The 26,109-nt window shown below is 40.7% G+C and overlaps 1 protein-coding gene across 4 annotated transcripts in view; it reads left to right on the top strand.

Annotated features, from left to right (window-relative positions):
• Positions 1–294: 294 nt before the first annotated feature.
• The window catches only part of TANC2 (tetratricopeptide repeat, ankyrin repeat and coiled-coil containing 2), a 693,994-nt gene continuing 668,179 nt past the window's right edge, over positions 295–26,109 (top strand). For all 4 annotated transcript variants that reach the window (XM_073325985.1, XM_073325979.1, XM_073325984.1 and 1 more), the window contains exon 1: positions 295–690. The gene's annotated coding sequence lies outside the window, so the exon portion shown is untranslated. The remainder of the gene's footprint in view (positions 691–26,109) is intronic.

Here is a 26,109-nt window from a genome sequence, read left to right on the forward strand (position 1 = left end):
CTTCCTGAAGAATTACTGGTCCCTCCTGCACGCTATGCAGGGTGCCGGGGCCAGGGAGGAGCGCCGATTTGCATAGTAACGCCCCTCGTGAATAATTAACCAGACCCCTCCTGGTCCGCGCGCGGCTCACCTCCCGTGCATTACACACACACACAGGGGTTGGGAGAGCGCGTGCGCCCTTGCTCGCGCAAGGGCGAGAGAGAGAGAGAGAGAGGGAGGGAGGCGTAGCTTGAGCTTCCTTCCTCACTCCCCCCGACCCCTCCCCAAGCCGAGCGCGCGAGCCCAGAAGGGAGCCGGCGCTCGCTCTCTCGCGCGCGACTCGGGGGCGAGTTGGCTGCGCGGACGCGCGCCGGGCGGGCGCGAGGCCAGAGTCGCGAGGCGCAAAGGGGCTGCTGCTCCCTCCTTTGGGACACCGCGCGCGCGCGCGCGCGCTCGCCCGCCCGCGCTCTGCGGGGAGGGGATCCGGAGGAGGGAGGGTGAGCCTTGGGGTGTTTTATAATTGGGGAGGGGGGGCTGAGGTAACCGCTGCGGTGGAGCGCGAGAGCCGGTGAGGGGTAAGAACAGCCACCCTGTCCCCGGCCCGCCGCCCCAGTAGGGAAGGCTCCCGGGGGCCGTAGGGGATGTGGTGAGAGGGAGGTGCCCGGACTCGGAGAGCAGCCTCACGTCGGAGCCCGCGCTCCGCCGCCCCAGGTAAGGGCAGCGAATCCTGAGGGGGAGGCGCCGGGGCCAGGCGGGGAGGAGGGGGGTCTCTGTGTGTGTGTGTGTGTGTGTGGGGGGGGGGGGGTTAGGCGGTGTGTGTCGATGGGAGTGGGGGGGGGGAAAGAGGTGCGTGGGCATCGTCGGAGGCGGGAGGGGTGCGGGGACTTGGCGGCGTAGCCATTGGGGTGTGTGTGTGTCGCGATACTCTGTGACATATCGGGCTCTGTGTGGCGACATTGTTATTGATGTGTGACTGGAAAAAGCGTCAATCACCCCCTCCCCCCCACCGGCTGGGGCGGGGGGGAGACTGTGCAGCACATGGGTGGGGGAGGAGGTTGGCGGTGCTCCCGGCGTTTTTGAGGGGGACCGGCTTAGCAGCGCAGAGAGCGGGGCAATGGCAAAGGCACGGGCTGATATGACTGAGCCTGGGTCAGTCACGCTGGGGGTGCGTTGATAACTGGGTTGAAATGGTATTGACAAGGACCGCATTGTTCGCACCTATGGGAGTGACGCTACTGGCGACCAGATCCATCAGGGAGCCCATGGGGGTGGTAAATGGTACACGCACACAGATTTGTATTAATAGGGACTGGTTCAAAAATACCTCTATAGTGTGGTGCTGACAGGGAATTGATCACATGGGGGCTGGATCCCTTCTACCAAAATAAAGAGGGACTGTCAATTCCACAGATACTGCACCTCTTGTATGGAGACTGGCTCAATATGTTATGAGGACCAGTAGTACCAGTTCTGACAAATAGATGGCTACTGGATCAGTGATATCAATTTGTAATCAATAATTTGAAGCTTACATTAATAATTCGTGGTTATTTATATATTTAAGTAGTGTAGTAAGTGTTAGGCTAATAAGATTAATTTACTAAAATGGTATCAATAAGAACATTTTTTTTCAATTAAAATATCAACTAAATGTCCTTAAAACAACATTGAATGGGTATAAGGTTGGTCTTTAATGATATACATTTATTTTAAAGGCTGATAGGTTTAACCATAATGATACAATGAGAGAAACCTCCCCTTAAGCAAGGAGGAAAAATAAAGACAAAGGGAAAAAAAGTGGCTGTCAGAAGATGGTGTATTTTATTTCCAGAGACTTTGCTGCTGCAGAGAGAATTCACATTAAAACAACATACACAAAAAAGCTGTTACTTGTGTGCTATGCAAGGAAAACAAAGGTTAAATATCTTCCTTTCCTACCCTTCCGACAGTGTGAATAAAGATAAAAAGTATGGAGCAAATTGAGAAATACAGCAGAATTTTTTTTTATTACTGATGTTCTTGGGTTGATTGTTGGAGGCTAAAATGTAAAAAGAAATGAGATATGAGAGAGTTTCTATTACATGTTTGTTTTACCAGGGAAAAAGAGGGTCTAACACCCATTTCTGAGTGGAAGTTCAGGAAGAAATGTAATATGGTAATCCAGCTGTGAGGGAACTGTATGTTTGTGTCTTTTTACACAGATAAAAATAACTAGTATAAGGAAAATGAAACAAAATATGCTGATCAAATATTTTTGATCTGGTGGAGTTCAGTAATAGGAGCTGAAATGGTTAGTTAATACTCTTTGGGAAGTGGAACATAGATATGTGTCTGTTCAGTGTATTGTAGCAAGGATGAAATTGAGTGAGGGGGAGAACAACAACATGGAAAGATGTCCATGGAATCCTGCTTGCAGCATTTCCCAAGTGGAGCCTGGAACGATGGATCTGAAGCACTAGCGTTCGGATGAAAAATGAAAGGAAAACCATAAACCTTCAAAAAAAAAAATCTCCTGAAGTGAAAATGTAAAGACAAGCGAATAAAGTGAGTGCATTTTGCACTTAAAAACATCTGTTTTTAAGAGAATTGCCAGTTATATTCACACTAGAATTTCTTACTAGAGTGACAAAAGACACCACACCACTGTGTGTGTGTGTGTATATAAAATGAAATGTAAGATTTATAGGCAAGTCAATTATAAAGCTGTTTTATATTGGCTGTTGTGGGCTTGTGAATGAGAGTTTCTGGAAAGAGTGGAGTGGTAATGCCTGAGTAAAGGGTCCTTGAGCTATCTTATTTGCTGTAGATAGGGTGTCTTGGGGGCTGGTGACAAGCACACTATGCAGTACTCTACTCTTTATTGCTGCTCCTAAAAGAGCCTCAGTAAATAATACTGCGTTTGCTTCCCTTACTACCAGACACCAAAGGCAACATATACACAAGAAGCTATACACACTCCCAAAACTTGTCATCCACACTCCACGTAGCGCTCAGAGGAGTGCTGTAGCCTGCTCTTCAGGGTGCAAGGAAGGTTAGAATTTTGCATGTAAAAATTTAGATTTATTATTACTACTTTCCTGTACAATGTTCTATATATGATAGTGAAGTTGAGTTAATACAGTGCTTAGAAAATAAACTCAATACCTTTAGTGACTGCTTGGCTTTCCCTCTATAGCCATTCCTATCTGCCTCTTTGCCTTCCATATTTTGCATTTGCTACCACTAGAACTCATGACATTGTCTTTTTAAGTGATTGATGTACTGTGAACCAGGTTACAATGGATCTCATATTTCTGTAAATGAGTATTAAATACACCCAATTAGAGCCTTTTAAAGTTTCAGATTACTAGGAAATAAGTGTGTATAGCTTTTGAATAATGAGCCATACACATTACTGTGGCTAAAGGTCCATCAATATGTCCACTATAGTCAATGAAGTTTTTCTAAAGTAAGGTCTCTATTCTGCAAAAACTTACAAACATATTTAACGTTGTGTGTGCAAATACGTCCATTGAAGTCAACGCGACTACTTGTGTGTTTAAAAGCAGTAGTTTTCCACCTGTGGTTCGTGGACCCCTGGGGGTCCGCAGACTATGCATAAGATTTCCAAAGGGGTCTGCATGTGCATTTGAAATTTTTTAGGGGTCTGAAAATGAAAAAAGTTGCTTTTAAATTCCTCAAAGGGTGTAAGTGTTGTTTTTTCTTTTGCAAAACAGGTTTTGGGTTTAGATTTTCAGAGTAATACAGGAGGAGTTAACTGTGTGACTTTTATTAGCATCAAAGAGAGCTGCGTGGCTAAATCCATTCCCAAAAAGAAAAGGAGTACTTGTGGCACCTTAGAGACTAACAATCCATTCCTAAAGCTTTGAAAATGTGTCCTTAAGTATCACCTTAATGTGTGCGGTAACTGCCTTTCCATAACAGTGTGTATTGCTTATGCTCAGTGTGGTATCCAGAATACTCAAACTCCACAGTGTTACTGATACTATGGTTTATAACCATTATGATAAAATTTATCATTTTTCCCGAGATTGTGTCCCATCTTTTGATGTTTGTTTTTATTTGAAAAAAAGGAATGTATAAAAACTTCTTTAAAAGTGCTATTTAAAGGCCTAAGAGCAACATAGTCATGCCAGGCCAGGTGTTCAATCACTGAAGTCAGTGGGAGCAAGATTGAGCCCACAGAGCTAGGTTCTGTCTTTTGCAAATGATTAGGCTTTCATCTTGCAAACACGGAAATGCTTCAGATATGTGTGTAGACTCACGGAAGTCAATATGTAAAATTAACTACTTATGTAAATGTTTGCAGGATTGGGGCCTTATAAAATAGGTTGTGAAGCTGTAGCATATTATGAACTTGTTAGAGCTTGTTTAAAAAGTTTATAAAATAATCACATCATATGGAGCTGTCCTAGTCTTTTTCCTTTTGTGATCTTTTAATAAAATTTGTTTTAAAATAAAATAAAATTTTGGTTAAAACCCCCCCCCCAAAATCAACCACTTTAAATATGAAATCTACATTGGATTCATATGAAGGAAGAGGGAGAAATGAGAGGACTCAGGTGCCCATGCAGAACCCCATTGAATACAGTGGGACTCCATGTGTGTGCATTCTTACACAATGATCTGATTTCAGGATCAGATGTCTCAATTTTGTTGATTACTCCTGGGGGGTCTTCTCCACCAAAAAATTAAAAATTTTGCGCACAATATTTTAAAATTCTGCATATTTTATTTGTCAAAATAATACAAGATACTCATGCAAGATTCAATTATTTTGGTAATGTATTTCAAAATACCTGTCAGCAAGTATGTCTGTAACAATATGGACGACAAAAAAATTAGGAAATGTTTTTTGACAAATAGATTCCTTACTAGTCATATTACTGCAGAACTTTGAGTAATAATTAATTTAAACTACAATACAGAAATGTATTTCCTGCACTCCTCAGAAGCAGTTCAAAGGCTTGGGGGAATCAGGCATAATGGAGGAGCTGAGGAAAAGGGAAGTAATTGTGGTGAAGGAGCATGGGTGTGAACTTGGAGAGTTATTGCATGTGGGTTGGAGAAGTATGGAACAGTTGTTTTTTTTTTGACTGACCCCTAGACTCTCACATTCAGTCAGGCACATCTGCCCCTATTCCCTTGTGTCCCTGCACCCTCAATCCCATTCAGCTCCTGCCCCAGACTGTCCCCTCCACACTAGCTCTTTTGAACCACAGTCTATGACCCTCAGCAGCCTCATGTGCCCTACATTGTCCGTCCATCTATATGCCATGCCACATCCCCTGGCCTCCTGGGCAGAGTGCTGTGAGGAACGCAGCCTCTTCTCTTCCATATCCACAGCTGGGGCTGCTTCCAACCAGGAATGGCTGCTCTCTGTTCTGGTGCCACAGCAGCTGCTGGTGGGTGAAAGACATAACTGCAGCACTTTTCTGGATGAATGTATTTTCTGCGGAGAAAATTTTTTTTCTGTGTGGGACATGAACTCTGCGCATGTGCTGTAGTACAGAATTCACCCAGGCGTAATTGGCTTATAAGCCAGAGGAGAATCCAATTTGCTCTTCTAGAGCTATATTAGACATATAATTCTAATGGAAGAACAATGCTGGTTTTACTGGGTCTTGTGACAAATTTCTGTGTGTTCAAGCGATACTATGAAGTTGTTTTTTTTTAAAATAAAGAAATCTTTAATTTTTAAAACCTCTTGTTTGCAATACCTTTTTAGAAGACTTATAGTTTAAAATACTTCACTAGCTACTTTGGCTTTCTATTTGGCCAGCATTTATTATTGCATGTTTCTAATGCAGCTTGAAATAAACATGTTTCTTTTTATGCTGGTAGACAAACAAACACTGAGTATAGTGCATTTTTAAAATCAAATTTTAATTTATAAATCTTTAAGAAAACAGACTTTATAGTCTTGCACTCTCCTCAATAATGGTATAAAAATAAAATAAATACCTCTAACTTAGAAGCCACTTGGTTTTTGTGCCACATTTGAGAGAGTGCATAATTTCAGTGGAATGAATATTCCACTCCTAGGAATATAGTCGACTACTATAGATTCAGCAGAATGTACTGGTTTTGTGTATGTTCTACATAAAGCAAGCCTTTGTTTAAAATCCACCACCACAGTAAGACATTTGATATTAAAAAGGATATTTTGGCTCTTGAAGAGAGAGGCTATATTTTGGCCCTTAAATATTTGACAGTGTCTCCCCTCCTCCCTCTTTTTCCCTGCTACTTGTTGGCAAGGCTCTGAAAATTCAGAAGCATCGTTTTACCAAATGAATAGCAACCACAAGCAGTGACCTGTAGGTCCTGATCTTGCCTAGATGTACGCCCCTACTTAACTTTTATGCACATGAGTAATCCTGTTGAGTTCAGTGGGACTGCTCATGTGCATATAGTTATGTACATACATACATCTTGGGACCTTAGTTCTGAATAGGAATGATATTGTGTGAGCTAATGGCTGGGGAATTATGTAATAGAGTAGTATATGTTCTCAAATTGATAAAAGTAATGAAAAAATATAAGATGAATCATGCTTGTTGACGTTCCAGTTATTACTATCCAGTAGTTGTCACTTATTCACTGTTTATGGGAAGGACACATTTTTGGCTGAAAAACTGTGGTTTAGAGTAGACTAGTGGTATTGTGGTGTCAGGGCTGAAGTTAAAATTGACAGTCAATGTTGAATTGAAAGGGTGTTTTATAGTACAATCCTTTATTCATAATTTCTAAGATTGGGAGTAATTTGTTACACACTGCTATTCTGTTCATATTTAATAAGGAATAATTAGATAAAATGGCATAAATCCGAAACTAGGGTCCAATCCTGGAAGCTCTGGTTTATGTGAATAATCTTTATTTTGCACCACAAGTAGTCCCATTCTTGTAAACTAATTTCACATCAACTATCAAAGAACCATTTGATTAGGATTTTTGATTACACTATGTTGTGCCATATTAGAGCTACTACATTAGCTCTTTCTGTTGATGCCAGTTTATAACTGTAAGAGCAAATAATGTGTATCTTCTCTTTGAATTGTCCTCCAAGCGAGTGGAAGGGTGGAGGCAAACTTCCTTCCTACTTCATCTTCAAGTTCTGTAGGGCTGAAAGGAGGAATAGTAGTGACATCCTAAATCTGTGTTCTCTCCGCCCCCCCCCAATGGAAGACAAATTTATGAAAACTCTATGAAGTGAACTTAATGGAGTATTTCTTCCTCCCAGATTTCTGTGAAAGGGGGCAGTATGGTCCTCAGTCATTAGTGAAAATTAGTGAGTTTCTGTTGTAGCGCTTCTGCAACTTCAGCATTGCTGTGAAGTTTTTATGTTGAGGTATATAGCTTACTCAAAGCATTCCGGTGAATGGTTGGTCAAAAGAATCTGCCATATTTATCCACAGAAGAAGAGAGGCCCAGGCTTCTGCTGCAGTGTGGGTGAGCTGCATAGATACTGCAGCCTGGAGAGGTTTAGGGACCTGGAATAAGACAAGCCAAGACAAAAGGAGTTGTTTTCTCCAATAGCTCAGTGCAGGATCACAGAAAAAATCCTTGTGGAATTTCAAGGACAAAAAACGTTGTTTTTAAAAACTGAACTTCGGTATATTGTGAGAGGGATGCTTCAGACCGCAGAAACTGCTTGTACAGAGCCGGGTTAATCGCAGTGAAAGAAGCGCAGAGACAATGGTAAGTTAAAAATCACAGCTGGTCCCCCCCCCCACCTTCAAATTGTGGAACAACTTGAGCTTGGGCTGCCAGTTCAATGTTTTCAGGCAGCTTTTTACACTATTGAGTGATTTCAGAGTGTTGTAGTTACAGGGCTGGCATTATAACGTTCTTATTTTTAACAAACAAGAATGCCTGAGCAAAAATGTGTACCTTTCCAGGAAACATTCACTTTTAAATTCTTTTTTTACTGTTTGCATTTCCCAGTCTCTATTTTCAAGTCCACATGGGGGGTGGATGCAGGGACACAAAGGTGTTGGTATATATCTGCCATTGGTGGATACATGCTGCTACCCAGGGCTTGTAATAACTTTTGCACTGGTTCATAGAATAGAAGTCCTTTCCACTCCTATATTAATAAACATTAAATTGGAGCCAGAAACTTACCAGACTCTGGGGCAGCTTCAGCCTTTTCTGTTTCTGCTGCTATTTCCACAGTGAGCCATTCCTCAGGGGTGGCATCCAAAAGCTCCTCTGAGTACAGCCTCAGGACATGCTGCAATTGCTCCTGCAGCAAAACCTTCTCTGCAACCAGAGTCATAGAATCATCATCATGCCAAACCAGCTTGATTTCCTTCTTTGACAGGGTAACTGATCTGGTGGATGGGGGAATGCGGTGGACATAATATGTCTGAACTTCACCTATGCTTTTGACACAGTCCCACATGACATTCTAGAGAAATGCGGGCTCGACAGAACTACCATTAAGTGAATACACAGTTGGTTAAACAACTGCAAACAAAGAGCAATCCAACATCATTCCATTAATTGTTAGAGGGAGTTCTCAAGGGGTTCCACAAGGATCTGTTCTCAGTGTGGTGGTGTTTAACATAGAATCATAGAACTGGAAGGGACCTTGAGAGGTCATCTAGCCCACTCCCCTGCATTTTTGTCAGGACTAATTATCTAGACTATTCCTGACAGGTGTTTGTTTAATCTGCTCTTAAAAGTCTCCAGTGATGGAGATTCAACAACCTCTGTAGGCAATTTATTCCAGTGCTTAACCACCCTGGTTTTTCCTAATGTCCAACCTAAACCTCCCTTGCTGCAATTTAAACCCATTGCTTCTTGTCCTATCCTCAGAGGTTAAGAAAAACAAATTTTCTTCCTCCTCCTTGTAACAACCTTTTACATACTTGAAAACTGTTATCATGTCCCCTCTCAGTCTTCTTGTTTACAGACTAAACAAACTCAATTTTTTTCAGTCTTCCCTCATAGATCATGTTTTCTAGATCTTTAATCATTTTTGTTGCTCTTTTCTGGACTCTCTCCAATTTGTCCACATCCTTCCTGAAATGTGGCACCCAGAACTGGATACAGTACTCCAGTTGAGGCCTAATCAGTGCAGAGTAGAGCAGAAGAATTACTTCTTGTGCTTGCTTACAACACTCCTGCTAATACATCCCAGAATATTAGCTTTTTTTGCAACAGCATTATACTATTGACTCATATTTTGCTCGTGGTCCATTATGACCCCCAGATCCCTTTTTGCAGTACTCCTTCCTAGGCAGTCATTTCCCATTTTGTATGTGTGCAGCTGATTAATCCTTCCTAAGTGGAGTACTTTGCATTTGCCCTTATTGAATTTCATCCTATTTACTTCAGATCATTTTGAATTTTAATCCTATGCTCCAAAGCACTTGCAACCCCTTCCAGCTTGGTTTCGTCTGCAAACTTTATAAGTGTGCTGTTATCTAAATCATTGATGAAGATATTGAACAGAACTGGACCCAGAACTGATCCCTGCGGGACCCACTCGTTATGCCCTTCCACCATGACTGTGAACCACCGATAACTACTCTGGGAACGGTTTTCCAACCAGTTTTGCATCCACCTTATAGTAGCTCCATCTAGGTTGAATTTCCCTAGTTTGTTTATGTGAACGTCATGTGAGACAGTATCAAAAGCGTTACTAAAGTCAAGATATACCACATCTACCACTTCCCCCCATCCACAGTCTTGTTACTGTGTCAAAGAAAGCTATCTGCTTCATTTGACAAGATTTGTTTTTTACAAATCCATGCTGACTTACTTATCACCTTATTATCTTCTATATGTTTGAAAATTGACTGCTTAATTATTTGTGCCATTATCTTTCCAGGTACAGAAGTTAAGCTGACTGGTCTGTAATTCCCTGGGTTGTCTTTATTTCCCTTTTTATATATGGACACTATATTTGCCCCCTTCCAGTCTTCTCGAATCTCTCCCGTCTTCCATGATTTCTCAAAGATAGTTGCTAATGGCTCAGTCAGCTCCTTGAGTATTCTAGGATGCATTTCATCAGGCCCTGGTGACTTGAAAACATGTAACTTGTCCAAGTTTGGTCACCTCCCCCCTATGAACCTAGTTTAAAGCCCTCCTCACTAGGTTAGCCAGTCTTTGTCCAAATATGCTCTTCCCCTTCCTTGATAGGTGGACGCCATCTCTGCTTAGCAGTCCTTCTTCCTGGAACAGCATCCTGTGGTCAATGAAGCTGAAGCCCTCCTGGCAATACCATCGTCTCAGCCAGGCATTCACCTCCAGGAATTGATTAAATGACCTGGATGTAGATATAGAGAGCATGCTTATCAAGTTTGCAGATGACACAAAGCTGGGGGGAGAGGGGGGAGGTGTTGCCAATACTTTGGAGGGTAGAGCTAAAATTCAGAGGGATCTTGATAAATTATAGAACTGGGCTACAGACAACTAAATGAAATTCAGCAAAGACAACAGTAAGGTGCCACACTTAGGGAAGAAAAACCAAATGTACAATGCAGAATGGGGGAAAACTGGCTTGGAAGGAGCACTGCTGAGAAGGATCTGAGAGTTGTGGTAGATCACAACCTTAATATGAGTCAGCAATGCGATGCTGTTGCAAAAAAAAAAGCAAATGCAGTTTTAGGTTGCATTAACATAGGCATATCATGCAAGTCATGGGAGGTGACAGTACTGCTCTACTTGGCGCTAGTTAGGCCTCAGCTGGAGTACTGTGTCCTAGTTTGATTACCAATGTATAGAAAGGATGTAGAAAAACTGGAAAGGATCCAGAGGCAAGAACAAAGATGATCAAAGGGATGGAATACAAGCCATATGAGCAAAGGCTGAAGGAAATGGGAATGTTTAGTTTGGAAAAGAGGAAAGTAAGGTGGGATATGATAGCGGTTTCCAGATACTTGAAAGGCTGCCATAGAAAAGATGGAGAAAAGATGTTCTCTTTTGCCACAGGGGGCAGGACAAGAAGCAGTGAGTTCAAACTACAGCATAGCTGATTTAGAATAAATCTCAGGGAAAACTTCCTAACTGTAAGAACAGTAGGACAGTGGAACATAGGTAGTTGTGGAAGTTTCTTCATTGGAGGTTTTCAAAAGGAGGCTGGATAGCTATCTATCTTCGATGGTTTAGACACAACAGATCCTGCATCTTGGCATGGGTTAGACTGGGTGACCCTTGTGGTTCCTTCTAACCTTATGATTCTGTGAAAAATGAACAGCTGCCATATGAGGAGAGATTCAAAAGACTGGGACTCTTCAACTTGGAAAAGAGACGACTAAGGGGGTATGATAGGGGGATATGATAGAGGTCTATAAAATCATGACAGGTGTGGAGAAAGTGAATAAGGATGTGTTATTTACCCCTTCACATAACCCAAGAATCGGGGTCACCTCTTGAAATTAATAAGCAGCACATTTAAAATGAACAAAAAGAAGTACTACTTCACACAATGCCTCGTCTGCCTGTGGAACTTCTTGTCAGAGGATGTTGTGTAATGTACGGAATCGTATGGCACATGCAGTTATGCTATGCATGTTTTTACAACTGTGTAATTCTGCTTAAGAATTTGTAGTGCATTTTTCAAAGAGCAGTATAGTCTAATGTTCATATTTCTAATTTATCAAATTAGGTCTACTTTTTATTAATTTTTGTTAATATCTTTCATTTAGAATATTCTTATGATTAGAGGGGAATATTGATATTAGAAAATTGGGAGGCCCTCTCTCCATAGTTCTGATTTAATAGGGTATACATTTATTTTATTTTTTTCTCCTGTTCAATGAGGCAGACATGCCCCCTCCTATTGTAAGTGTTTCATTAAGATGTCAGAATCTACCATCTTAGCTTTCAAAACACGATCTGGTTTGAGAAACCCAGCTTCAAATAGTTAGTAGTCTAAGGGTATGTCTACATTAAAAATGCTACTGCCACAGCGCTATAGTGTAGACATTTAGTAGGTATTCCTCCATTGCTGTAGTTAATCCACCTCTGCAAGAGGGGTTAGATATTAGAAGAATTCTTCTGTCAACCTAGCAGTGTCCACAGTGGGGTTTAGGTTGGCTTAATTACGTTGCATAGGGTGTGAAATTTTTCTCAGCCCTGAGCAATGTAGTTAAGATGACATAACTTTGTGCTGTAGACCAGCTCTGAGATATGTAGTCTCACAGTTGGAGTACTAGAGAGTGGTTGAAATCTGCATAAGCAGTTTCTCCTTGGTAACAACATTTAGCTAATCTTTTGTCTTTCGTTGCGGCATCTCTGGAGCTTTTTTGTCTTCAGGAGTGGGAATTTATTAGAAGTGGTGCCCTTAGAGTAGGAAAAATTATATGGCTGTAATTTTTGTTCTTTGAAGGTTTAAGTTTTTATAGAGTCACACTTGCCCAGCCACCTCCTCTGCAGAGATGGGGATAAATGTTTGCATTTGTTAATGCGATGTATCTTGTGGTTGGGAGGAAAAAGAACATGCCATGCTGACAGCAGTTAGCGGAGGTAGAATATACCATCTGCCCATGTGTGGGTAGTAACTGCCTCCAAAACTCTAATGATGTAGGAATTCTTATCAGTTGTATGGTGGGATCACAGGCCAAACAATGAGGATCTGTTACAGTATACAATTTCAGAGAACAATAACCCAGGTAAGTAGTTTTCTCAACTCTTGAATATTTTTAGAAACACCAGGACATATGGTTAATAATCTGTAAAATAAATGACATTTTAAAGTGAATGTGAGTGAAAGACTGGAGGATAAATGAAGCCAGTTTTCACTTATCCAGGATGCCTGCTGGAATTGTTTCTAGACTATTTTATGAACTTTAGCAATAGCTTTCTGATACAAATCTCAGCTACTTTATTTACAACATCGAAATTGAGGAAGTATTTCAAGGAAAACAAAAGTGGTTATTTCTACTTACATTTGGAAAGATATTTAAATATATATAACTGTCATAAATTCTAGAGACGATTCTATCTTAGTTAACAAGAAGTTTGTTTATTAAGGGCTCAGTTGTGACACTATAATTTAAATCCAAGCAAGGGGCAGCTCACTATTACAAGTTACAGTCTCCTTCATGGTTTCCCATGACTCCAGAAAGGGCATATGCTGTAATAGGTTTATACCTCAGTTCAGGGTACACTTACCAATGCATTGGCATAGCCAAGGATCCTTCACTCCCCACCTATCTACCTGAATGTGAGGAGGAACATAGTAGCCCTGTGAAGCCTGGAAGCGTCTTCCTCCACATCCACTGTATACTTGTACATTGTGCAGGATGGGCCACAATATGTCCCTAAATAAGGATTATTAAAATTATACTATCAACTTAAACTCAAAGTAAAAATGGAAAATTGGATGTTAAAAAATTCACAAATGGGCAAGAGGAACTCCAGGGCAATTATAGAGCTTGACATTACTTGAAATGTGGACAGTTTTAAAAATGAGTTAAAAATAATGTCAGCACTATACCTGCCCTGTAGTCCCCCTTGCCAATTTTATTTTTTTTTGTTGCAGTCACATTTTCTGTTTTTATTTAAATAGGTTAAAAATAACAGGTGGGAAGTATGAACTTCTGCCTCTTGCTGCCGTTTACCAATCTTTGCATTATGTAATCATCTTTTACAGTTTAAATAATATTTTCCCTCCACTGTTTCTATGTGAAGGAACTATAAAATGGAACCGTCTCCAAAGTGCTGTTAAATGCACAAAGCAAACAAACTGAAAAAAAAAAACAGAGAACTGGTTTTGTTTCTCCAACTTTTCAGTCACAGGAATATTAGGTGTTACTTGTAACAAAAGGAGGTAAACAGAATTTCAGACAAAAGTTTCATTATTTAATTAAATTGACAGTGCCCTTTTAAAAACTTTTATCAATTTTTTAGTGCTGGTGTCCTTCAGAGAGAACTTTCATCTTTTTTGATCCTTCCCAGTAAGGATGTCTGATCTTGTATAATTTGAGACTCCAGGTGCAAAGTACCGAGCTTGATCTTTCTTTGGCAGTGTATATGCAATCAGTAGATTACCAGACTGACCATCTCTTTCAGTTACTTCAAAAACACACAAAAAATTAACAACAACAAAAAAAGTAAATGTTGACTTCCTAGGTTGGCATTGGCAATAATCTTGTTTAATTAAAATAGCCTTTACTTTCCTGAATTTCTTGAGAACACTGTTTTGTTTTCTCATTAGTAACATTTAAAAAGAGAATGTAGCTGTAGAACTGAAAGTACATAGATGGTGTATTGTAAGAATTTGACAGCAAGCAGGGACTAGAAAGTATTTCTGTATATATGATGAATGTTTTGTTTAGAGAATGAATGCTTTTGAATAGCTAACTTTAAAATATTGTTCATAATGAACATTTGAAAGAAGATGGGGGTCTTGTGTTGAAATATAAGCATCTACTAATTATTTACTGTAAAGATTATTGTGAACAGAGGGGAACAATTGTAACAGTTGTATGATTTTGCTGCATACACACTTGGATGCTCCTCCAGGACTCGTTGAGAAAATTTATATGTATGACACTCAAGGTGCATTAAGATAGTCAGTCAGATTTAGTGTTCTGCTCTTTTGCGACCATAATTAGAATGAAAAGCTCTAAGGACTCCATGCCCGTTCTCACTTCTGCTGTAAACTAAAGACCTGATCCTGGAAATGCTTATGCACTTGCTTAACAGATAGCAACTAACAGCAGAGTTTCTATGGGACTTTGTAGGTGTGAATTTGAGGGTAAGTTTTATCCTTTCTTTTTCCCTAGGAGTAGAAACTAGGGGGAGAAGATGACGACTATGGAGGGAGTGCTAGAAGTGACCTGAACAAAAGTAGATGAAGATGGTCTGATTCGAAAGTTGCAAAATTGTTAATAGAATATCTAAAAGTTGTTGCTTTCAAGATTTTTTTTTCTAGTTTCACTTTTTTGAAATATCTCTAGCAGAGAAGAAATGATGCAGATAGTTGATATTCCTAGATATATTACTAATGAAACTGAGTTTCCAGGAATACCCTTTTAAAGTAAGTCTTCGACATAAGTTTGATAAAAACTTACTTTTAGCTCAACTGCAATTATGTGTACCATTTTCAAGATGATGGATTGATTTATGTCTGATTATATTTAATGTTTTAAATTGCTGTAGTATTATACTTCATTTTTCTTTCTGACAACTCATCTTCCCTCCCTTCCATTGCCCCCAGTCTTGCTGTGTTCCAAGGAACCCCTATCCCAGACTCACTGTTCCTCCCACTGCCGTTAGCCCTCTAAGCACCCAGTTCCTCAGAGCTCCTGCTCCTCAACACATTCCCTTGCCCTCACTGCTCAGCCCTTCTGTGACCACAACTCTCCACAGTATATGCTCTCCAGATTCGTTTCTTCAGACTGCTTCCCTTCCCCACCCCATCTCCTCACTCACAGCTTGCCCTGTGGCTTCTCCCATCCTTTCCCTTACAAAAACTTAATGGTGACTTCAGACCCTGTTGCATCAGCAGATCGGCACATCTGACTCTCTTAATGTCTATGAATTTGGAAAGTTATTCTTCCTTAACATTGCTAAGATTACTGTTAAAGTTTTGCTCGAGTGTGTTTGAAGTTGGGGTGCAAATTACTTTTTCACATCTGTTAGAGGTGTAAGTGAAATCCTTATGGAGTGTTTGAGTGTATCGATTACGTTTATAGGCAATGTGAAAATGACAAGGAATACAGGAAATTTTCCTTCTTGTTTTGTGTTTTTTAAAGTTTAAGGGGTTTTTGGAAGGGAGGGGAGGGTGTTTTGATGCAACCTTAATTGCCACGACACAAAATCCTTTTTTGTTTTTAACAATCATCTTGTCTGACTTCCTGCATTACACAGGCCATGGAATTTCACTGAGTAATTCCTACCTCAAGTTCATGTTCGCTTAACTTGCCATTTAAAATGGTTCCTAGTTCATCATTGTACACAGATCCTATCTTTCCTGTAAATTTTCATGTGATGGCAAATTATGCATATTTTATATCATTGAAGCTGTAAGATAATGAATGTTAAGGGCTATTATGAAGAGGATGATGATCAGTTGTTCTCCATGTCCACTGAAGGTAAAATGAGAAGTAATTTTCTTAATCTGCAGCAAAGGAGATTAGGTTAAATATTAGGAAAAGATATAAAGATAGCTAAGTACTGGAACAGGTTACCAAGGGTGGTTATGGAATCCCTGTCATCGGCAGTTTTTAAGAACAGGTTAGACACACATCTGTCACGATGGTGTTAAGTATACTTGGTCATGCTTCATTGCAGGGGGGACGGATTAGACGACCCTTTGAGGTCCCTTTCAGCTGTACATTTCTATGGACTGTGTGATTCTACAGGTTACACAGTCAACTGTGCTTTGAGAAACTGTTAGCTCCTTTCTTAGGAGTTACGGAAAGCTGTGGTCAAATGATCTTTTTTCCTTGGAGCACACTAGTTTTTTTTTTTTTTTTTTTATAGTGAATTCCTAAATTTTAAGCATGTTCACCCACTTGTTGGTGACTGCTTTTGTTAATCTCTTGTTTTCCACTGCTGGATGAAAACTGTTTTGTCCCCTAACGAATTACTGTACTTTTTCTTTGATCTAATTTGTCTTGCCAAGTGGCTTTCTAGGTCTAATAGACAACGTAGCTTGTGTATACCTTTTCATGTGTTCTGGAACTTGAAGAATTTGATGACCAGAGGGTTGCATAAAGCTATTGCAGAACCAGTTGATTGCCCTCTTGAGTCCTAAATTGGGGATCACTATGGTAGTAGTGGTAGGGTTTATAATATGGAGGGGAAGTGACAGTTGACAAAATCTGCATTACTTTACCTGGGGAAGTCTTGTAAGCTTGGAATGAGGAGGAATACAATGCCATTGACAGTTATACCCTTCTACCCTGTTTTCTACCCTTTTTCACGCTGTGAAGCCAAATACATATTAGGGCAGAGAGTAATACTGTGGACATGGTACTCCTCCTTTCCATGCCTCTCCTCCTATTTGGCAGTATAGGGCTTTGATATTTTCCAGCCACAATGCCAGATATGAGAGTATAGATCTTAATCAGCCTGATATATATTATGCTCTGGGCATAAAATTCATGATTTAATATGGAAGACTTCATTTTAATTGCAATGGAGAAAATTCAAAAACATTGTTGCGACAAAATATTTGCATTGTGACTATTGCTTTAAGATACTGCATCATAATGCAATTACATAATGCATAATTACAGTTGTTAACCTTTCTAAATGGCTTCAGTTTTCTGAATGTTTCTTTATATTCTGACACCAGAATTTGAGTATGAAACAATTTACAACTATAAACTAAAAGATTAATTCACTTTTGACTTTTCTCTTTGGTCTAATATTTTACAACTTAATGTAGGAACATTTACTTATGAAAAATGCTATATAAGTGCTGAGTTGATAAGATTTAATAGTGATTAAATTATTAACTTTAGTAATCCAAAGGGACTTCACATATTTTATTAATAAAAAATACCAAAGGAAATCAAATTGTGGAGCTATACCTGACTTCTTAAATACACTAGGATGAATAAATGCAAGACCAAATCTACTAGGGAGGTGGTAGAATCTCCTTCCTTAGAAGTTTTTAAGGTCAGGCTTGACAAAGCCCTGGCTGGGATGATTCAACTGGGGATTGGTCCTGCTTTGAGCAGGGGGTTGGACTAGATGACCTCCTGAGGTCCCTTCCAACCCTGATATTCTATGATTCTATGATACTTGGTATGTGGGATGACAGGTATGGATGAAGTAGACCCAGCACTGGCTTTCAGACTGAGATGGCCCTCAGTATGTGAAAGTAATGCTGTATTTAAAATAGCCTTTCATAAAGCCTTGTTCAGGGCAAAATAACTCCATTTTGTATTTCAGTTAGCCAGTCATCTAAACTTGAGCAGATAAAATTCTTTTACATTTCTCTGTTATACGGCCATAGTTTGATGTCTGTAACATAACCACACAACAGTTATGACCATCTGGACTTGTTTCAAATAATTCAAACAGCTGTCCAAGCCTAGCTGCCCCTCTGACTAAACCTTGCTTCTTAGTCACAATGGCAACTCTGTGACACCACACTTTTGTCCATGGCAAAAGCCGGTGAACTATAAGGCTAGATCGTTGGGCTCAATGACTCCGTGTCTAGTTGGCAGCCGGTATCAAGCGGAGTGCCCCAAGGGTCGGTTCTGGGGCTGATTTTGTTCAATATCTTCATTAATGATCTGGAGGATGGCATGGATTGCACCGTCAGCAAGTTTGCAGATGGGAGGAGAGGTAGATACGCTGGAGGGTAGGGATAGGATACAGAGAGCCCTAGACAAATTGGAGGGTTGGGCCAAAAAAAAATCTGATGAAGATCAACAAGGACAAGTGCAGAGTCCTGCAATTAGGATGGAAGAATCCCATGCACTGCTACAGACTAGGGACCGAATGGCTTGGCAGCAGTTCTGCAAAAAAGGACCTAGGGGTTACAGAGGACGAGAAGCTGGATATGAGTCAACTGTCTGCCCTTGTTGCCAAAAAGGCTAACGGCATTTTGGGCTGTATAAATAGGGGCATTGCCAGCAGATCGAGGGACTTGATCGTTCCCCTCTATTCGACATTGGTGAGGCCTCATCTAGAGTACTGTGTCCAGTTTTGGGCCCCAAACTACAAGAAGGATGTGAAAAAATTGGAAAGCGTCCAGCGGAGGGCAACAAAAATGATTAGGGTACTGGAACACATGACTTATGAGGAGAGGCTGAGGGAGCTGGGATTGTTTAGTCTGCAGAAGAGAAGAATGAGGGGGGATTTAATAGCTGCTTTCAACTACCTGAAAGGGGGTTCCAAAGAGGATGGCTCTAGACTGTTCTCAGTGGTAGCAGATGACAGAACAAGGAGTAATGGTCTCAGGTTGCAGAGGGGGAGGTTTAGGTTGGATATTAGGAAAAACTTTTTGATTAGGTGAAGCACTGGAATGCGTTACCTAGGGAGGTGGTGGAATCTCCTTCCTTTGAGGTTTTTAAGGTCAGGCTTGACAAAGCCCTAGCTGGGATGATTTAGTTGGGGATTGGTCCTGCTTTGAGCAGGGGGTTGGACTAGATGACCTCCTGAGGTCCCTTCCAACCCTGATATTCTGTGATTCTGTGTTATGGATAGGGTTTGGTTCTTTTGACGTTCTGATTTGAAGATCCTCTACGACTGCCAATATTATGCAGTTGAAATCCCACATGTTTGATATGTGCTTTCATAGAATATCAGGGTTGGAAGGGACCTCAGGAGGTCATCTAGTCCAACCCCCTGCTCAAAGCAGGACCAATCCCCAATTTTTGCTCCAGATCTCTAAATGGTCCCCTCAAGGATTGAACTCACAACCCTGGGTTTAGTAGGCCAATGCTCAAACCACTGAGCTATCCCTCCCCCAGTTGCTTTGTACAACTGTTTTCTCCAAGTAATAAAGTCTGAGTTTACTCTTCAACGTCATGTGCCTGTTGACATCTGATATTGGACTTCTTGCATCTGAAACCCTTCTACTAATAGACAATTATTTAATTTCTGTTAAAACCCAAATGGGAAATAAGGATAAATATTTTGTAAAATTATATTTACTATCCTCTTCTCTCAAATAAGAAATGATTTAAAGTAGTAATCTCTAATTTATGTATTTGATCTATTTTCCTGAACTAAAGATTTGGTATTTTCACTTGGTTGAATTTTAAGGCTGTCAAGCAATTAAAAAAAGAATAATTGCAATTAATCATGCTGTTAAACAATAATAGAATACCATTTATTTAAATATTTTTGGATGTTTTCTACATTTTCAGATATATTGATTTTAATTACAACACCATACAAAGTATACAGTGTTCACTTTATATTTAGTTTTATTACAAACATTTGCACTGTAATAAACAAAAGAAATAGTATTTTTAATCACCTAATACAAATACTGTAGTGCATTCTCTTTATCATGAAAGTTGAACTTACAAATGTAGAGTTATGTACAAAAAATAACTGCTTTCAAAAATAAAACAATGGAAAACTTTAGAACGTATGTGTCCACTCAGTCCTATTTCTGATTCAGCCAATTGCTCAGATGGACAAACAAGTTTATTTACATTTGCAGGAGATGGATTCCGCCTGCTTCTTGTTTACAGTGTCACCTGAAAGTGAGAACAGGCGTTCGCGTGGCACTGTTGTAACCGGCGTCACAAGATATTTATGTCCCAGATATGCTAAAGATTGATATGTCCCTTCATGCTTCAGTCACCATTCCTGAGGACGTGTCCATGCTGATGATGGGTTTTGCTCGATAACAATCCAAAGCAGTGCGGACCGACATATGTTCATTTTCATCATCTGAGTCAGATGCCACCAGCAGAAGGCTTATTTTCCTTTTTGGTGGTTCGGGTTCTGTAGTTTCCGCATTGCAGTGTTGCTCTTTTAAGACTTCTGAAAGCGTGCTCCACACCTCATCCCTCTCAGATTTTGGAAGGCACTTCAGATTCTTAAACCTTGGGTCGAGTGCTGTAGCTGGCTTTAGAAATCTCACATTGGTATCTTCTTTGCGTTTGTCAAATCTGCGGTGAAGGTGTTCTTAAAATGAACAACATGTGCTGGATCATCATCTAAAACTGCTATAATGCAGTGATTCTCAAACTTTAACAACCTGCAAACCCCTTTCATGAAAATATCAAATCTTGCGAACCCCGTCCTAAAAATAAATAAATCCAGGGATTTTCTCCCTTACCTGAGCATAAATTATAGAAGCAGTGATCTTGGAAATAATTTGGTTTTTTTATGACACGCTTATTACACGCTATTTAGCAATACATTATTAATTTTATTACATTATGAAAACGGCAATAATCTTCCAAGATTTCACTTTTGTAGCTCATATCACTTCGATTAAGCCTCCTATATGTTTCATCAAGGAGTACCAGACGTGAAACAGCATGAAGATATTTAAGAAGCCAACTCAAATAAAGAATTCCTCTCACAAGCATTCGGGTCTTGAGCAGTCCAGGCAAACAACACACGACTACAACAAAGCTTAAACTTGTTCTTCATTATAATTTTAAAAACAACACTAGCAGCCTATTTAATTTTAGAAAGCAAAAAATATCCACCTCCCTTTCCATTTCTCATAAGGAGTCTTCAAGTTTAAACCTCCTGAGTGTGATGGATGCACTTTCTTTGATCTGCATAGCTCTTGGAAGTCTGGAACCATTGGAGAAAGATAAAATCTTAGGTCTGGTTCAGCATTGAGTCTGCTTCTGTATTTGGTTTTCAGATATGCATATGAGGAAAATACTTTCTCACATAAGTATGGTGAAAATGGTAACAAAACTATAGTAGCTTTTTCTGCCAGCAGGGGGTACTCGTTTCTTAAACTCAGCCAAAAGTTGATCAGTGATAGACTTCTGAAACTCCTTTTCAGTTCGTAATCACAGGAGATCTCAATCAATTTCTCTTTTTCCTCAGTGCTCAATATCTGCATTGAGAAGGTGGTATCATCAAAGGGGTTGCGAATAGCTGGAAAGTATTGCCTGAATGTTGTACAAAGTCCTTTTAGGTGTGCAGTTATATTGGTTTTAGTGTACTGATCCAACCGAAGTTTATGTTCTGCCAGGAAGTCATGGTCATGGGGTTCGGGCTGCCGGCCCCCAAGCTTGGGGTCCCTGGGGACGGTTCTGTCCGCCATTACAGAACTTTTTCTGAGAACCCCCTGATAAATTTTGCAAACCCCCAAGGGTTCATGAACCCCAGTTTGGGAACCACTGCTATACAGTGAAGTATATGGCAAAATGCGGGTAAAACAGAGCAATAGACATACAGTTCTCCTTCAAGGAGTTTAGTCAGAAATTTAATTAATGCATTATTTTTTTAATGGGGGTCAACAGCATGGAAGCATGTCCTGTGGAATAGTGGCTGAATTATGAAGGGGTATATGAATGTTTAGCATATCTGGCATATAAATACCTTGCAATGCTGGCTACAAAATTGCCACGCGAATGCCTGTTCTCACTTTCAGGTGACATTGTAAATAAGCAGGCAGCATTATCTCCTGTAAATGTAAACAAACTCTTTTGTCTTTAGCGATTGGTTGAGTAAGAATTAGCATTGAGTGGACTTACAGGGTCTAAAGTTTTATATTGTTTTGTTTTGGAGTGTAGTTATATAACAAAAAAAAAATCTGTATTTGTAAATTGCACTTCCATGATAGAGATTGCACTGCAGTACTTGTATGAGGTGAATTGAAAAATACTATTTCTTTATCATTTTTACAATGCAAATATTTGTAATAAAAAATAATATAAAGCGAGCACTGTACACTTTGTATTCTGTGTTGTAATTGAAATCAATATATTTGAAAATAATGCATGTACATGAAAATGTAGAAAAACATCCAAAATATTTAATAAATTTCAGTTGGTATTCTGTTGTTTAACAGTGCAATTAAAAGTGTGATTACTTCTTTTAATCACTAATAATTTTTTGAGTTAATTGCGTGAGTTAACGGCAATTTAATTGAAAGCCCTAATTTTAAATAAAGGAGACAAAGCAATATCTTCTGGAACAGACCATGAGGCCTACTTTGGCATTGGCACTAGTGCCAGATCGTCCACGCTCTGTCAACTGCTATTATACTGGAGACTTTGGGCAGGCCCTTGGACTCCAACTTCTTGAAGGAGAGGTTGATCTTCATTGCCTGCTGTTCCTTGCACAAGGAGCTGTAAAACTGTTAGGATCCACTTGAACTTCAAGAGAGGCTTGTCTTCCACCTCAGAGAGGTCGGAGCAATACCGAGGTTCACTAGGTACCCAGGGTAGAGCTGGGCTGTTGGCCTGGGTCTCCTGATACTGAAGCAAGAGGCCCCTTGTATAGTACTGTTGACTCCGAATCTGATCTGGTGGCAGCTTTCGAGTTCAGTACCAAAGGACGCTGTTTGTACCTGCTTTCCACCACTCTTACAGTTGTCCAGTCTGACTTTGTCACAACAGACCTATAAGAGCAGGTCTTTCACTACCTATCTGTCCCTAGTTCACCATTGACGTAGGAGCACATAGGGTTGTTAATGGCTTCAGCTCTTTCAGGGCCTTCAATCTCTTCAGCTCTAGGGGAGAGATTGTTGCCAGCACTGCCATCAATACCAGATAAGGGAGAGTCTGACTGCCTTATCTGCACTGTTCAGTGCTGGGGTACACTTTTCATCAGTGCTTAGATGTTCTTCGACATTGGTTCCAACTGCACCTTCTACTTTGGCTCTGGTACCTGGGACTTTGTCATTCTGGGTGTTGATACTGGGCTATGCATTCCCTCATGAGGAGCCTACTTTGATACTGGATTTAGAGGTGAGACCTTCTCTTTCTCAAGAGATATTTACAGTACCACCACTGGTACCCACCTTACCTCTCTCCTGCTAGGAGATGGACAGACTGGGATGTCCAGTAACGCCACCTGGCTGGTCGCCTCCTATGCCAACTGATAATTCGGGGGGCCCCTCTGGGTCTCGGTCAGGCTTGTTTAGCTCGTCTCCATCCCTACTGAGTTTCACAAAGTCCAGTAAATCATTCAGGCCGCCTTGAGAAAGGGGACCTTTGGTACTGGTCACATAGCAAGGAGAAGTCAGGGTGGCCTGAGACATTTTGGCCTCCGATGCCCTAATGACCTTTATGGAACCCGTGGCGGGGGGAGGGATGGTTCATAGGAGAAGGTGCTGTCCACATCAAAGCCTTGTGTACTGGACGAGCAAACAGAAAGCTTTCCTTACTGAACAAGCAGCCTGTGATGAGCCATTGTTGGAGGAATGAGCTCTGTCTCAGGAGACTACTTCATTGCCAGTCATTTTATCCTCCTCTCCAGAAGACTCAGTGGTCCCAGGCTTATCCTCTCCAGTCCCAGGAAGATTTTATATCCTATCAGGATTTGCTTAGAAGAATGGTCTCTGTGGTCGCTATACAAGCAGAGTTTTTATAGAAGAATACCCACAAGCTTTTGTATGCAGTGTTGTTGTAGTCATATTGGACTAACTTCTGTTGGTGAGAGAGACACGCTTGTGTCTCTCACTAACAGAAGTTAATCCAATCGAAGATCTTACCTCACTCACCTTACAAGCTTTTGGACATTCTTCAAGGTGCAACCTTGGGAAAGGTAGCCCTCCCAAATGAGGCACTTTTACTGCCAGTGAAAACTTTATGGAATACACTGGCTTTGTTGGCTGTCAATGCCAAATGCACTGAAAAGCTCTGCAATGTGCCTTCTCAGGGATTCGAGTGTTTTTACTTTCATCTGGCGCCAAATTCCCTGATAGCAATGGCTACCAATGAGAGGTCAAGGCAAAGAAATTTTAAGTCAGCCCCCAAAGAAACAATGGAAAAGACTGGACTCGTGGGTGGAAAGATTTATTCTATCTCATTTCTCCAAACAAATAGCTAATCAGCAGGCACAGTTAGCTAGGTTTGATTTTTTTCACTGTTCGGCTTTGTCAAAATTTACAAATAAACTCCTTAAGGACTCTGGGGAAGAATTCAGAGCCTTTTTGGTGAAGGGCTGTCTGGTCTGGTCTGGTGAAGGGCTGTCTGAAGATATCTGTTCAGTCTGCATGGGTGTTGCAGATGGTTCCGCTAGGACTATGGCTTCTGTAGTCATAATAAGAAAAGAATCATGGCTACATAATTCTGGAATGGCCCCATGCATACAAAAGACTATAGAAGATTTTTCTTTGATGTGCATTTTCTAATTTTGGATAAAACTGATGAAACATTGCATTAGCTTAAAGACTCCTGAGCTGCCCTCTGCTCATTAGAAATTTGTGTCCAAAAGAAGACTGCATACCCGGTAGTCTGAGAAGTACTGTAGACATCCTTTCTACCCACTCAGACAAGTTGATATGTCAAAAAGGAGGTATAGACCTCAGAGAAGACAGTCCTCTAGCTTGGACTCTAATTAGCAAGCGTGTTTTCAGAAATCCGCAGGAAAATCTGCGAGGACAGAAACCTGGTATTCATGATACATGCACTATCTCACTTTCTGGGTACTTGGGAGTCCCTAATGATGGACAAGTGGATCCTCAGTATTCCTCTCCATTTCTCCTTCCCTGTTGCTTTTCAGGAACCCATCTCTGGAGCTTCTGCTAGTTCAAGAGATCCTGATGCTATACTCCCTAGAGGATGTGGAGGAAGGTCCTTTACAATTTCAAGGAAAGGGGTTTTATTTGAGAGATTTTTCTAATGCCCAACTCCAACGGTGGTCTAAGACGCATTTTGGACCTTCACAATCTGAACAAGTTCCTCAAATATGTGAGATTCTGCATGTTTTTTCCCTGGTATCTATCCTTCTGTTTCTGGGTCAAAACAATAGGTTTGCTGCCCTGGATCCTTGTAATGCTTACTTCCATATCACGGTGATACCAAGTCACAGGAAGTTTCTCCAATTCATGGTATCGGTCAAACACTATCAGTAAACCATTCTTCCCGTTGACTATTGTCAACCCCTTGTGTCTTCTTGAGGAGGAAAAGGATACATATCTTCCCTTACCTAGATGATTGTGAGGTCCTCAATCAGCTCCAGTTCATTCTCTGTCTCTTTGACCTGCCAGGAATCATGCTAAACATAGAGATGTTGACATTATTGCCCATGCAGAGCCTGGAATTGATTGGAGCTTTGCTTGACTCTACAATAGCAAAGGCTTTTCTTCCTTGAGAAGTTTTGGACCATTTATGTGTATGTGTGTCTGTCCATCCCGCAGGTTTCACCCATCCATTATAGCCTGGGGTTGCTAGGTTACATGACTGCGTGTAGGTATGTGACCATACATGCAAGACTGCTTCTTTGTCTTCTACAAGTATGGCTAATGTTGGCATACCAACCAAACAGACATCATCTGGATAAGCTAGTTTGAGTTTCTCCTGCAATCTTACATTCTCTGGAGTGGTGGATGGACCAGGACAATGTACGTGCAGGGACCCCTTTTCCTTTCCCCTTCAAGTGTAACAGTGGTAACTGACGCATCTACAGTAGGATGGGGTGCTCACCTGGATGGCTCAGGGTCCAAGGGATACGGATACTCCAAGAAATGAGGTTTCATACCAATGTCCTAAGAACTATGGGCAATTTACAAAGCTCACCAGTCCTTCCTCCTCATCAAGGACTCATCAGTCC

The sequence above is a fragment of the Lepidochelys kempii genome, chromosome 27 (genome assembly GCF_965140265.1).
Source record: "Lepidochelys kempii isolate rLepKem1 chromosome 27, rLepKem1.hap2, whole genome shotgun sequence".
In the NCBI taxonomy this organism is placed as follows: Eukaryota; Metazoa; Chordata; order Testudines; family Cheloniidae; genus Lepidochelys; species Lepidochelys kempii.